This window comes from Temnothorax nylanderi, unplaced genomic scaffold (assembly GCF_030848795.1).
Source record: "Temnothorax nylanderi isolate EJ_2023f unplaced genomic scaffold, tnyl_v1.0 TNYL_tig0007_pilon, whole genome shotgun sequence".
Lineage (NCBI taxonomy): Eukaryota > Metazoa > Arthropoda > Insecta > Hymenoptera > Formicidae > Temnothorax > Temnothorax nylanderi.
The window spans coordinates 341,518-356,123 of record NW_027249069.1 but is presented as its reverse complement, the minus strand read 5'-3'; the positions used below and the strand labels follow the sequence as shown (position 1 = coordinate 356,123).

General features: G+C 38.9%; 1 protein-coding gene across 5 annotated transcripts in view; it reads right to left on the bottom strand.

The window, feature by feature from the left end:
- Positions 1-14,606, bottom strand: part of LOC139780221 (TWiK family of potassium channels protein 7) — a 203,389-nt gene that overhangs the window by 119,095 nt on the left and 69,688 nt on the right. For all 5 annotated transcript variants that reach the window (XR_011720187.1, XM_071718755.1, XM_071718764.1 and 2 more), the window contains one exon: positions 12,677-12,735. The gene's annotated coding sequence lies outside the window, so the exon portion shown is untranslated. The remainder of the gene's footprint in view (positions 1-12,676; positions 12,736-14,606) is intronic.

Genomic DNA, 14,606 nt, shown 5'->3' with positions numbered 1-14,606 from the left:
CATAATGTATTACATTAAAATTATCTTTTGACGTTTTCCGATGAGAGATCGCAATCGGTCGAGACTTTGATGGCGCAATCTAAAATCAGATAGCAACCGGCAACCTTGTCAGCATCCTTTTAACTGCGCCAAGTTGCTAATAACTCGTACGTTACTCGATTACGCTTAATGCTGTTGACACAGTTACGAGCGCGTCATCGCAGTCGGGGAGCAAGCGACGCGACAACAGCTCCATGTGTCCTCCCCGCCTAAACACCCTGCCGTACGTTATCGCGTCCCAAAGACACCCGGTACAACGGTGTACAGCTAGCGCGCCGCAGCACGCATATAACATGCAGAATTTCACGAGCAATAAACAACTGCCACCGTAATCGTGGCAGTAATGTATGCCGGCGACGTCGGAATCGTTTCTGGCGCGGAGGAGAGGAGCGGCGGCGCCGCGCCGCGCCGCGCCGTCCAAAGTCTTCTCCGACATCCGCCCGCGCGCCGTGTATGAACTCGCGCGCCCACGTACGTGCTGTTCGCGCAGGTGTTTCACTTTACAAAACTGCCGTGCTTTCCGTCGCGAGCCGTGTTTTGTGCCGCCGACTAGAGGGAAAAGAAACGGCCCGGGGTTCCGGCTTCAGAGAGCTAGAGAGAGGTGGCACAGGTGCCTGTGTTCAGACAGGCGGATACGTACCTGTCCAAATGTCTCCATGCGGAGCTCGTATTACAGTAACATATGAGGACGGGAATACTTATTCCCCCGTGCGCACCGTCTAACTTCGCTCGTTATGAGACTTTTATTTCCGTCCCGCGGAAACTTGCTCCGGCGGAGGGAAAAAAGGGCGGTATCGTACGCCCGCGCTTTCGAAAGGTTTACAAGAAGGTAGGTTTTTTCCCACAAACGTCGGAGATTCCTACAAGAGATTCTATTAAACTATACTTAGTCTTATACATTGTGTATATGTGTTTTGTATGAATTTTAAGTAATTTGGAATTTATATAAAGATAACTAAATTTAAATTATTTTTAAATCTCTAATTATTATCATATAGATGGTGGTAGATATCGCAATATAAAGATACGTTGATTTGCGCAACAATGTAATTCTCATGCAAAAAAAGGTGCGACACGAGATATTTAATGCTCTTATATATGCGATCGAAAACATTCCAGATAAATTTATTTGGAATTCTCACGAATGGCCGAGCACGTTACATCGAACGCGCGAAAACACGTACGGTAGAAAATGCATAAAACAAATTTGTCGGGTATCACGCGCAGAGTGCGCCGTGCTGCTTTTTTCGCCCCTGCACGTAGAACATTAATCACATTATTCGCGTGGAAACTCTCGTGATAACGTCGTGCAACAGATCCAAAGAGCCGAATGTGTTAGTTTAATTTCAACTCAAACGGCACTTCGACGATCATTTGTCCCCGTGTAACTATTCATTTATAGCTGACGATATCGCTAATTGGACCATGCCAATTTGGCGTATCCACAAAAATTCTGAAAAGTGCATTCAATAATACCGACTCGCTTCGAACTGAAAATACCAAGCGGTCTCAAATTTGTTATGTTTCGTGTTGGAAATTCACCAGATATAGACAGATAGGTTGGTAGGTTAATTAACGAGAGAGACGTGGGGTTAAATCATTATTTAAAAACATCCGATGTCGAACGGATGAACTAATTGCATTGGTTAGACTTGTTAAATTCCATCACCGTGTAATAAATAAAGTTGGGTAAAATTAAATGCATATGCCATAATAATGAAATTTATTGCTACATATACGAATAGTGACCGAAGAAGTCCAGAAAATAATTTACTTCATGTTAAACGATATCAATTATGAAGCATTAATTGTGAAACAATTGTTGATTAAATTTCACATATATACACAGAAAATTGATCTACCTGTAAGCTTCAGTTTTAGTAGCTTAAATTCTTTTCAAGTAGATAAAATTGAAAAGTGAAAAAAAGTAGAAAGTGAAATAGTGCTTGAGAAAAGTAAAAATTAAAAAAGTAGAGAAAAGTGTGGAAACATTAACGTTCATGTGTTGTTGGCAAATAAAAGCTTTTACATGTTTATTTTATTGGAATGTGGTAAAAATAAGACACCAAAATATATCTGATAAATATTGCTACGGTCATAATTGGGAATTAATTCTAATAAATTGCAATTGCAATGTTTAAGAACCACATTTACTGATCCCATATTAATATTTAATAATGAGTTCTAAAATAGACCAAGTCATATCGATACATTTATCATTTTCTTTCGTATAGTGTGCGCGTCGCCTTTGTCATTGACTCTTACTACTTTGCCGTGCTAATGTGACGCATAAAAATCAAAGAAATTCACAAAATGTCAAGGTCCACGCACAACGATTCAGAGAAATACTTTCGTCTGTTCAAATAAGATAATGGCCATATTATATGGTACATAAAAAATCAATTATACTGTTGCATATCAAGAACATTTATTGTAAATTTGTAATCTCTTGGATTATTGAACTTGTTATAGTTCCTTTATGTCAATAGATATTATCTCTAATAAAATGCTACAATGAAACATTATGTCAATACTTTCTACGATTATAGATTGAGCATTGCCGATATTTCATATTAAAGTACTTCCGGTAAATCTCGATCGAATATAAATCTTCTTGAATATTTAAATCCCTTGCGTTAGTAATGGAATCTGACTTTCTTTATTGGAATAAGTAATAGTGTGCAACCTGAATTCGTAAAATTCGTATAACCTAGAGATATGATAAAGTTGTAGGCATATTACATATTAAGAAATGCCATCTGATGGCACTTCGAAATATAATTTTAGCAATATAGTATTAAAAAGACGCAACATAAGAAAAATATGATAGAAAGATTGACATTAAATTATTCAATCGTGCTCCGATGTAAGTTTAAAATTTTTAACCGTTAATAAAACAGCAAACTTTGGAACTTTTCTCTCAAATGGATGTAGCGGTTTTGTGAGCGCTTAAACTCACATTTAATTCAATTTAGTCAAATATACGGAGATTTAAAAAATGGAATCTTTTAAGTTTCGCATTCGATTCAGTTATTATGAGAAATTATACTAGTGTTGAATTAAGTATGCATTATTCCACTAGAATTATTGGCCGATTTTCCTTAAATCCGGTTATTTAAAGACAATTATTAAACGAACGATATATATCCTATGCAGCAGTTAAATGTATCATTTTTTAGACCCTTGTTTTAAATCACGTTTTTAATCCGATCGTAAATATTTTATCTTTACCTGCAGCTCCCACGTATTCATCTAATATATTGTTAGATAATGCAAGTGTTTCATACATTTTCGTTTTTATATATGAAACATGTATGCAAATAAGCCGACTCATATTAAATAAATTTCAAAATTTACTTCATATCTGTGTGACATCGGTGCATTATATACTACGTCAGTCATAGATTTTATCAAAACTAAAAAATATATTATAAAAATGTATATAGTGTCTATTTTTCTCAATTGTTGTTTTATAACAGTTGCATAATAAAGAAATTAATTGCAAATAAAATGTGCATACAGTTTTAACATTCCAATCTTGCAAATTGGTCATTGATGCTTGAAATATTTACAAGGGATCAAGTCGTACGAATAAACGTAAAATTAATAAACAAAATACTTATGGTGTTTTTAAAATGCTCAAAATTTCCTGTGATAAGAGTGATGAGAGATTTGATCGATAATTATTATAAGGTAATGCAAATTTGGAAATCCAGGAACGTTTACTTTAAACACTCAAGAATATAAAAGAAAGAATTTTCTCAAGAGACGATCGTATTTCAACGGAGGGCTTCCTCGTGATCTCTCGACAAGGTTTCCTAGCAGCTGCCGCGACACAATAAAGCCGCAACAAATAAATCTTCCTCGAGGAACACTTCCGAATTTGAATTTCCACGGTCGGGGGGCTCAGAGTAAAATTATCCGCGTTTCCAGGAGTGAATTTGCTAACTTCGCTTCGCGGCGACACCGAACTTTCGGTGGCTCCGCTATTTTACCACGCAAAGTTTTGAATGTGACCGAAGAAGGGTATGGTTACTTAAATTTACGTAATCGCGATCTTTGAAGCATTTAAATTGCAAGAACGGTTTAATGCTCGGTGGATTACCGATTCGCTCTGCAACAACAGATAAAAATGCCGGCAAAAGTCTCGATAGCTTACAAAGTTATCCACTTATGACCCACATATCATTTTTGCATATTACATCTTCTTTTCGAACAAACAAGAAATAGAAAAACAAAGAATATTTATCATTTGAAAACATACACGGTTTTAATCGTTAATTTACTTAGCTTAATCTCTTATAGTCTATTAAGAGATCAATTATCTCTCTTGAAATATAAATTCTAATGTAAACTCTCATCTCGTGTCTGTCGTCTACGGCGTTATAAATTGCAAAGTTCGCGTTACAACGACCCACATACGCCTAGAGTGCGACCCTACGCGGGGTAGCGGCGTGAAAAATGACTGGACCTCGTATTAATCGCAGCTACTTTAACGTTACGTCCGGTACGTGCGCGAAGCTAAAGTTTGGCGCGCACCTGCGGTGGCATGGCCGAGAACGTCGATGCCGATGGATTCGTTACACGGGAACTCGGTTTGCGGTCGTGTATACACTTACGAGAGCACGCGTAAACTCCGTCGTCTGTCAAAACTTCAGGAGGCTATTAAAACAAATTGCAGGGGATGGACCGACTCGCTCGCGCGTGAAAGTAGTTAAGCCTTTGATGCGACTTGTCCATACGGAAATTATGGCGAAAAGTTTCCTGCTCTCGTCACATGTCACAAGATAAGCAGTCATTGATCAAATAGGCTAATGTGTAATACGATTATATGTAGCGAAGAGAGAGAGGAAGCGAATAATTTAAAGGTGGTTCTAAAATAAAAGTATAAGTGATGATATAGAAAATTTGAAAAATTTTCGGAGTAGTCTTTTATAAAATCAAAAATATATGCGATAGATATTATGTGTAGTTGTAAAAATTCGAGAGACGCTCATAGGAAAATTCTGACAAGATGCCACGAGGCTGCAACACCGTTTCAGAATTTTTTCTTTCGTACGCACCGAAACCAGAAAGTGACGGAAGTCTAACCGATTTCTTTGCTCTTCGGGAAAGAGAACAGAAAAATAGGGACGAGGAAGAGGCGGGAGACAGTATACGTGGAATGAGGTGTAGATCAATCGAACATTTAACAAGCGTGACCTACTTCGTGGATGGTTTTGAAACTGATCTTAAGCCCTTTTCGGGTTCATTGTGTCCTCGGGTGTAGGTAATCTTCCGGACGTCTCACACTGCCCTCCGGGGATATAAACTGGATAAAAACTTTTAGTTCGGAATGTCATTTGCGTCAGAACATAATCGTAATTCCGACAAAGTTCATTTCTCTCATAGTGGCACATTACGTTGAAATAATCCTTTAGTAGAATTTCAGTAACAATGTAACTCTCGAACTAAATTCGATGACTATTTTTTTTATATTACGAAGATAAACAGAAAATGTATGTAAATGGGATCACAAAAACTGTTTTATCATTTTTAATTATAAAGATTAATATATCCATCTTCTGAACATTGTAAACTCAAATCAATCTAAAAAGATAAGGAGATTAGTTATTCGCTGTTGATGATTCTCTTCCGATTATTTTAATCTCGTATATAATTCTGACTAATTCATAACAGTCTTATCAATAATCAAAGAGGTATTAATCTCGCAATATTAATTACGTGAAAAATATGCCTAAAATAAAGAACAGTAATCCTTTAGATTTCAGCGAGAAAAGTTACCATGCAATGTAATTTAATAGTGCTGCCACGCTGCTATTTCCTCTCTGCCTTCGCTTTTCAGCGATTATGTCGAGTACATCTCTATGGAATCTCTTTCCTCAACAACTATCCGAGTTAGAAACGTTCGAAATGTTCGGAAAACGTCAACTAGATATTATCGGGAACCCCGTTTTATTTTCACTGGAATTGAGGATATCACGAGTAGAGAGGAATTGCATACAATCGCGATGTCGAATTATTTCTTATCAGTTGATTACATTTCACGTTTGGTCAAGAAAAATACTCGTCTTTTGTCGAAATGCTCAGGTACTGCGTAACGGGTCTTCCTTTGTTACCGTTCCCTCTTTTGCCAGCTGTTTCGTTTACACGAAACGTCACCTGTAGAATACGCCCGGTGCCAATTCACGTAAAAGAACCATTAGTTCCTCCTTTCTTTTCTTCCCTGTTTCCAAGCCACGTTTCGCGTTCTGCCTTCGTTGCTTTCTCATTTATTCTAAAAAAGGCGATAAAGTAGGATTTGACCCGACATCGAGATGGGAAGGGGCAAGACTAAAAAGATAAAGAACCGGCGGCTACCAGCTTGGTTGCAGGGTGGTGTAAAGGCTTGGTTGCGGGGAGATCAACGCGAGCCAGCGTGTAACGGAATAAAAAATACGCTCCTGGCAGTCGTAGCACAATGTCGTATAAATAATACGCGAAAGTCTTGGCCACGCCAGGCAAAATCCGTCCCCGACGTTGCTTTTACTTCTCACTCTTGTTTCTCGCGGATTATAATGCTGTTATTTACGAGTTATGGAGTGCCTTTCAAGTAAAGCTTTATATAGTGCAACACTGAATTTTCAGCCGCCGAGAAGAGCCTGAATAACAGCGTGAGATTTATTCGCACGTAGCAAGACTGGTTTCTCCTGCTAAATAAGTCTCAATCGTATTTTTAATTACAGCCGGTCTTGCAAGTAATTTACCTTGTATAAAATGTATCTCGCGTTTATTCGCAAAGGAAAAGTAATAAAATAACTTACGAGCGTAATCTCTCTCTCTTCGTTTCCCATCGGTATCTCTTAAGTCTTAAAATATGTCGTTAACGACCATTTATTTTACCCGACGATTTATTTACCAAGTTTATATCTTTGAATTTCATTGCACTGTTTATAAGTAAGAATGTTGCGATTAAATAAAAAAGACTTTTCTCCAAGATATTTAAATATCTTGTCTATCTTTAATTAGATCAAGATGCATTCAGATGCGTATCTCAGAGCTACGTTCAGCAAGTGGCAACACGCATAGCATTTTCCATGTCTTTTGTGTGCACGTAGCAAATGCAGCCGCATCAGTTCCGTCACGTCAGGAGAGATTAAGCGGCAAGCGCATCAACGTCCGAAAAGTATCGAAAATTTAAAGAACGTCGAGCGGTAGCTTCTATCGACAGCTTCCTCGGTTCTCAAGTCACGTTTCGAATCGCGGTGATCGTTTCACAGGGACGTGCCTTCGTCAGGACGGAATTCCGTGCCGGTGAATCCGCACCCGGAGAGCCCCAGGCTCGCGAGTGCCAGCGGCTCGCGTTTACAAAGCCCAACTTCATCCATCCTTTCCATACACTCCCGTGATAGTTTTTTTTTTACATCGGGATCGTAGCGACGATCGAGGAGCTAGTTTCTATTCTACACCCGGAGGCACTCGTTTACGCTTAAAAACCTAATTAAAATAACAATCGGCCACAGACAATGGTGTCGAAGCGCAGCCGTGTGTTATATGCACTTGTACGTACGTGCACGGATTCCGTGAGGAGGACAGTACTTTTATATCGATCGAAAGAGATTGACTAAATAATTCTCTCCCTTGCAACGCGTCTATTGACGTATATTATTGTACAATCAAGTTTTCAATCAATAAACTGATATTTAGTAATAGATTTAATTTACCTACATATTTTCTTGTACTATTAATAAAAGTTCTCTTTTAAAACGTTTTGTATATATAAAAAAACATCGTAATTGTATATATCTGTAACTTATCTTTATAGATCTACGCAAATGAAAAACGTAAACAATAAATAATATCTTCGTTTTAGTCTAGCTGCTCTCCACTGCAATAACTTTCAATGATAGTGACTCTCATAAATATTCCCGCACTTGAGAATACAATCAACGCGACGATTGTCCGATATCTAAAAACGATCGAGGAAGAATCCCAATAAATGAAAGCGTCAGGTTGATCAATCCTCGGCGTGGATTCGAACAATACCGCTGGCAATTCCGGCCAATTATACCGGTAATACGACAGGACGAAATTGCACGACAAACAAATTGTCGGCGACGAAATCGCTCGGCGAATAATTCTGAAGCGCAACGTTTCACTTCGAGCGCATCACGGAGAATTGCGAAAGCGCCGGAATGCGCGTCGCGGAAAATTAAATGTCAAATTAATGCGGACGATAAATTCGCCGGGCGAACGAGCGACGCGCGGACGTACGGCAAGGCCAGCAAATTTACAGCGCATTATCTGAAATTTAATTCGACGACATATAAACGCGTGAAGTACGACCGATAAGACCGTAGGAGAGGAGTGGCCAAGATCCTCCCGAAAGCGAAGGATCGCCGCGAGAGATAACAAAATCGGCCGCGTTTATTTTACGAGTATTAAATCCTGGCGCGAATAAAACTGCTCTTACTTACGCGCCGATGAATTTGCTGACGCTCCGTCAAGTGTTTTTTTTTTTTTCAATACTTTCAGTTTTTCTACCATGCATAAAAGAGATCGAATATCAATTTTGGTACCGAATAACAATCCTATACTGATACTCGATATCGCGTCGTTATCAGCGCGTAAAGTTGCGCTGCATTTTAATATGGTATCCGTGTCTATTGTCGTTGCAGAACAGTGAAGCGATGAAAGTCAAGCCGATCTCGACGTCAACGAAACCTTCTCAAAAACAGCTTTGTTACTCGAGACCTCTATCCATGATCCGTCCTGACAGCCAAAGGTATAAGAAAGTAAATTTAACATCAAATCATATAATGATGAGACTGCTGTATCGTATTTCAAAATAATAATAAAAATATTAAATTCATTTTCCAATCAAAACGAAGATAAACCTTATTCTTCAAATTTCAATTTAACATTAAGCTTAATAATTTTAAACGAAATAATTAATCAATTATTGAAATTTTTATTTAAAAAAGATATAATTTGCATATAATAATTAAAACTTGCTTCTTGTAAGCTTTTTGCCGATGTTAATGTCAGCTGATTGTGTAGTGCACGTAATACTCTTGCAAAAAAAAACAAAAGACAAAATTGTAAAACCGTCGCGTACGTATCCTGTTGTCAGTAATGTATGACAGTAATATAAATAAATCGTTTAACAGAATAAATTTTTAATACCCACCCTTCCTCTTGGAATGACTGAGTTTTAGTCTCTGTACGAATTTCAATAATAGCGTACTAAAAATAAATTTTCCGATTATGCAAATCGACAGAACGGAATACTAAAGCCCGCTGGTGTTTTCAGATTAAACTTTCGTGTCGGAATAATGAAGCACATCTAAACTCGAAATTCGAGTTTCTCATTTTCTAAATCCATGGCAAGTGAATTTATTAGAAGTTTATAATAAAGCAATAATTGGTAGTTAATTTATTACACAGAAGCACGTAAATTCGCTTGTTATTACATTAGTTTCAGATTCATTCTGCGATATATCTCGCCCTCTCGTAACGCAATAAAATAAGGTTGTATATTTCAGGACGCATCTCGCGCTGCATATAAAACAAGATGTTATCAAAACGACCAATATATCGCAAGGACACATATAATATTTCGGTACAATTTCGAGACCGGATACAACTTACATATTCCACTCGTATATCGTTCATTTTTTTTAAACTACAACATATCACGCCCCAATATTGTTGCGCAATGAAGATTTATGCATCTTCAAATAAAGAATGAATTGGCAACTTATCTGCTTAAAGTGTCAAACTTTCAAGAAGAACTTCAAGGAGCACCTCGAGAATCTGCGAAACTTTTGTAAAATCTATGTATAAAGTCACGGGGCAAACGAAACTCACGATACCTTGACTCGAATGCATTTCACGTCGAAAGCTCAAGATAATATTCAGCGTGGACGATGCGAGTGCAATTGATGCGTCGTGGAATGCAAATCCGTATCAATTATATCGCGATTATCGTTATTGCGATGCGGCAAATACAGCACATTTTAATTCTGTGGGCAAGCATTCAGCAAATCGCTTCGTCGGCCGCACTTCCCCAAAACATGGTCGACTAAATTCAAAGCAGAATTTCACCTCCGGCGGCGTATCGATCGATCTGGAAAATATTCGCTAAGAAATCGTTCTGGCCAACCGACCGTAACTGTTCGCGCGATGCCGGAAACTGCATAAGCAAGAGAAGCGAGGAATTATCGAGGAGAGAAAGTCATGGACGACTAAACACAGATACAACCGAACGAGAAATAGCGGGAAAGCGTCGAAAAAGGGGGAGACCCGGAGGAAATAGCGAACGAAAAGCCAAGGGCTGCACTGGGCAACTATAGCTGCAGTCACGGTCGATGTGGTCGTTGCAGCCAGTCGACAACGAGCATTGTTGAGACATGTGGGTCAACCCGTGCTGCACTTCCGGTGACGACACACCGACATAACGACGAGTGAAACGACAGAGGGAGATATAGAGAGAAAGAGGGAAAGACAAAGAGAGACAAAGCGGGGGCAAACAGCTGTAAAAGCAAGGTGCCATAATACGAATGGGAGCAAGACGAGATTCGAAACTACAAGAGAAGGTTGTGTCAACACCTTAAGGTCTAAAAGGCGCGACCCATCGCCTTTAACGTTTCGCCGGGAGCTAAATGACCAGTTTGAGGATTCTCGTTAAGGATAACGTCTTAACCCTCGTAATTGCGTAACTGCATACAATTTGAACTGCTATTCCCTCGCCGGGAGTCCCGACACGATGCATGGTGTAATGAAGGAGACTATGAAATCTTTAATTAATAGTGACCACGAATAAAAAATCAAGCACAGTCAGTACAAATCTATTTCTAAAGGAGACTATTGAATTTACTTAATGCGAACGTGATTAAGTAGCTTTCCATAAAGATTAACGACAAAAGGGATATTATAAAAGATATCAATGATATTTTTAAAATATTTTTGTCGCGCACGTCTATACAACCAATAAAATTTTTTTGCAAAATTTAGTTGTAACAGTCGTATTTTCTCCTCAAAATATATTGCTTCGTCAATTTTACGAGAACATAAAATCTAAGGTAGATGCACGTCGTGTCTCGGGGGTAGTAGTTCGTGCCGTTAATGGCAAGCGATTGATTATTTCGCCCATTGGTGCCATTTGGGAATAGCATATGCGAGATACGACTATGTCAACAGCATGCGTTAAAGATGATCCAGATGCGTCGTTGAATCCGCCATCTCAAATTTCTAATATATATATATATGTATATCTGTTTGCAAATGAAAGGGACGTGTTACCCTTATCGCACCAGGTCGCTGTACAATTTGAAATTGTGCACTCTCAGCAGTGTCAAAATGTTTACGCAAACTTGCATATCATCGTTGATACAGGTTGCATTAATTCGATAACATGCTAGTTTGCGAGTATTACAACGTTCCTAAATGAAGCACCCATCGATAAAATATTAATCTACAAAATGCATTGGCGCGATGAATTCATTTTCACGTAGCGAATAAGCATATTACGCCACGTATTAAATGTTACATTTTCCGGAAAAATTCGTTCTCTCCGTGTATGAATATATATATATTTTTTTTAATAAAAGAAAATCCCATTTGCGGAAACAATATGAATACTAAGTGTACACTTTTAGATGAGTCTTAGTAGTGAAAGCACAAAATTTCCATTAAAAGTGCGACGCTCGCGGGTTAAGCTAAAGATAAAAAATGAATACGGTCCATGATATTGCTGGAAGTGCAGTCGGTTTTATTTATTTTCAAAACTCCGCCGCGCCGTATTATCTCGGTCGAAACTGTGATACTTCGTTAAAGATGCACAAAAATTTGTAATTTGCATCCGGTAGTCCGTACTTTTAAGTAGGTTAATTCCTAGATAGTTTCGTATGCTGCGAATTTACTTCTTTCCTTCAAGTCTGTACATTAGGCTCTTTGTCGAACTTTTTATCTCCGTTCCTTAATGACGTCAAGAATATATTCTAAAGAAAATTTAAAATGCGACTTCGTTAATGAGATTGTAATTTGTAACGCGTATCACGGAAATAAATTACGAGGACACGGCGAAGAGTGAGATAAATTTCATAGTGACTGACGCATATTTAAGGCTACTTTAAAAGTACGAGTCCGGGCGTAAGTTTGACGCCGGTGGAATATCAAATAACTTCCAAACGACATGTACATAAATGTGATTAAGTTTACGATAAGAAAAAAGCTAGCCAAGAACCGTACGTTAATATATAAGAAATCTATTGCGCAACGTGTAGAACGTCAAAGTGAAAAGCGTTGTGAGAGACGTGAAAGATTTTCTTCGAACGCGTGAGAACTAAGCTAAGAGTTATTATTCTCGTCGTGAAGTTTGTTTCACTTCCGTTACTGCAAAAGTCATATTTTACGGAACAGCGCTAGATCTAATAACACAGTTCGAAGTTTTTACGCGGAAACGCATGTCATGCCTATCGTGAAATGCTCTCTCGCGGCCTCTTAAAAACTCCACGGTGTAGGTAATTCGTTCGAGATATGCAGCAACTTGAAACCACTTTAACGTTCTCGTTAAAGTCCTAGGCGCGGTTGAGAGAGCCTTTATAAATTACGGCCTCGTTATGTTCGTGAAATTAAAAATTGTGCGTACGCTCACCTCTCGGCGAGTTTCACAGGGAGTAGCCGCGCTGTTCCCACGAGTCTGTTCGTCACCACCTGTTACAAAAAAAGAAGAAGAGAGAACGTAAGTTAACAGGAGAGATAAAGGTAGTGTATATAGTGGCATGAAAAAAGGATCAGCCGTAAGGCGGGCTTATCCGGCGGCTTCGTTCACTATGTGCCAGACTTTAATGTCTGATACGATATCGTCGACGTCTCGCACGAAAAAGCCTCTGTAATTTATCGAATTTTAAAATTTCGCCGAATTCAAGAAAGAAAAAGCGCTTTTCAACATAATGGTAAATACCGAATATGCTTCTTTAACTTGTGTACATTAATCGTATAGTTTTTATTATTATAGTATCAGCTAAATTCAAAAAATTTATAAAACAGAAAATAAAACACATTTGTATGAAATCCATGCTTAAACAAAGATGCGCGCGGCACAAAATTGTTTTGACATCTAGATATTTTTTTCACAGTGCGAAGAAGACGTAGATTGGCACGTCGCGTTGTTGCGTCACGTATAACGCGCCCGTGGTAATTTCTCTCGCATTCAGCAAAAAATTAACCTCCGTGGCGTCGAGTTACCGGAACCGACGAAAGAAAAAAGAAATAAAACGGGACGACGGAGGGACTAGTACGCGGAAGAAACTTACAATGGAATTTTCCGGGACGATCCGATTACATTCGCGTGCGGCAGCGATGTGTGAACGCGAATTCAAGCGGCGTTTGCATGCGTAATACCCGCGTCGGATACGACTTAATTACACGGAGTGCCATAAACCCGCGTTGAATCATTGTCACAATCTTCTCGATTCGCGCCGGCCGGCGCCACACGAGCAATGGTTTACCGGCCGTTTCTATCGCATGATTTACGCCCGAATGTACTTTGCATTCCATTTACGGGGAAAGGGTGCGTGCGGCTTGCGCAGGGGATAATCCCCGGGTCCGCGGCCTCACGGTAAGCCCCATACATTACGCCTTATTTACACGCGTGTGACAAGTTTCTCGCCCTCTCGTTCCCGTGCCTCGATGCCCTCGATGCATTAGCGTAGCATGCGCATGGAATTCGTCAGCGCACGGTTCGTTCTCTATTGCGTTGCGTTACGTTGCAATTAATATGCATAACTATGACCGTGTTTCGGCGTTCGATAACGCGCGCCCGACTGTGGGCGTAATCGGCGGCGTACTTTCTCACGCGCGACAAAATCTCACAAAGCTTCTTTAGATATTTCTTTATATTCTCGATAATGGCGTATCGCGTTAATTTATATATGTATACGGGTGATATATCGCAAGTTGCGCTAAACCCCAAAGGATATAGGACCTACACATGAAGAGGTAATAATTTATTTTTATGGCGTACTGCAGCCGCGTGCGATAATTTTTTTGTTACGTCGCGTATCATAGTTAGAGAGAAAATAAATAGCAACGAAATAGCAACGAGTACGTAACTACCTTAATTGATGGTGGACATGCACGGCTTATATAATAATAAATTGTATTCTAATATGATTGTGAAATGTACCTGGAATTATAAAACTCGGATACGCGAGTAATTGCTTAGTTAACAAAGTTGCACATTTTTACAGCGCAAGGAGAGCGCACCAAAGTTGTGACACACTATTAATTTCTCTAACTTTAGCGCCATAATATCGCGCTGCAACAGTGTGGCACGTTTATAACGTTACATGGCTAAATAATGCTCAGCAATGTTGCAACGCACCGTGAAATAATGTAGTATAACAAAGCAGGCTGTAACAAAAGCCTCTTTGTTTAAAACCATCTTAATTCTCATTACGTGGCGCAAATGCCGCCATTCACATTATTAGTGCTATTATTTGGTGATTTACCAAGTTTCCGGACTTCATTAATATGTCAATCGATTTACTTAAAAAAAAAAAAAAAAAAATGTCAATGTTAAG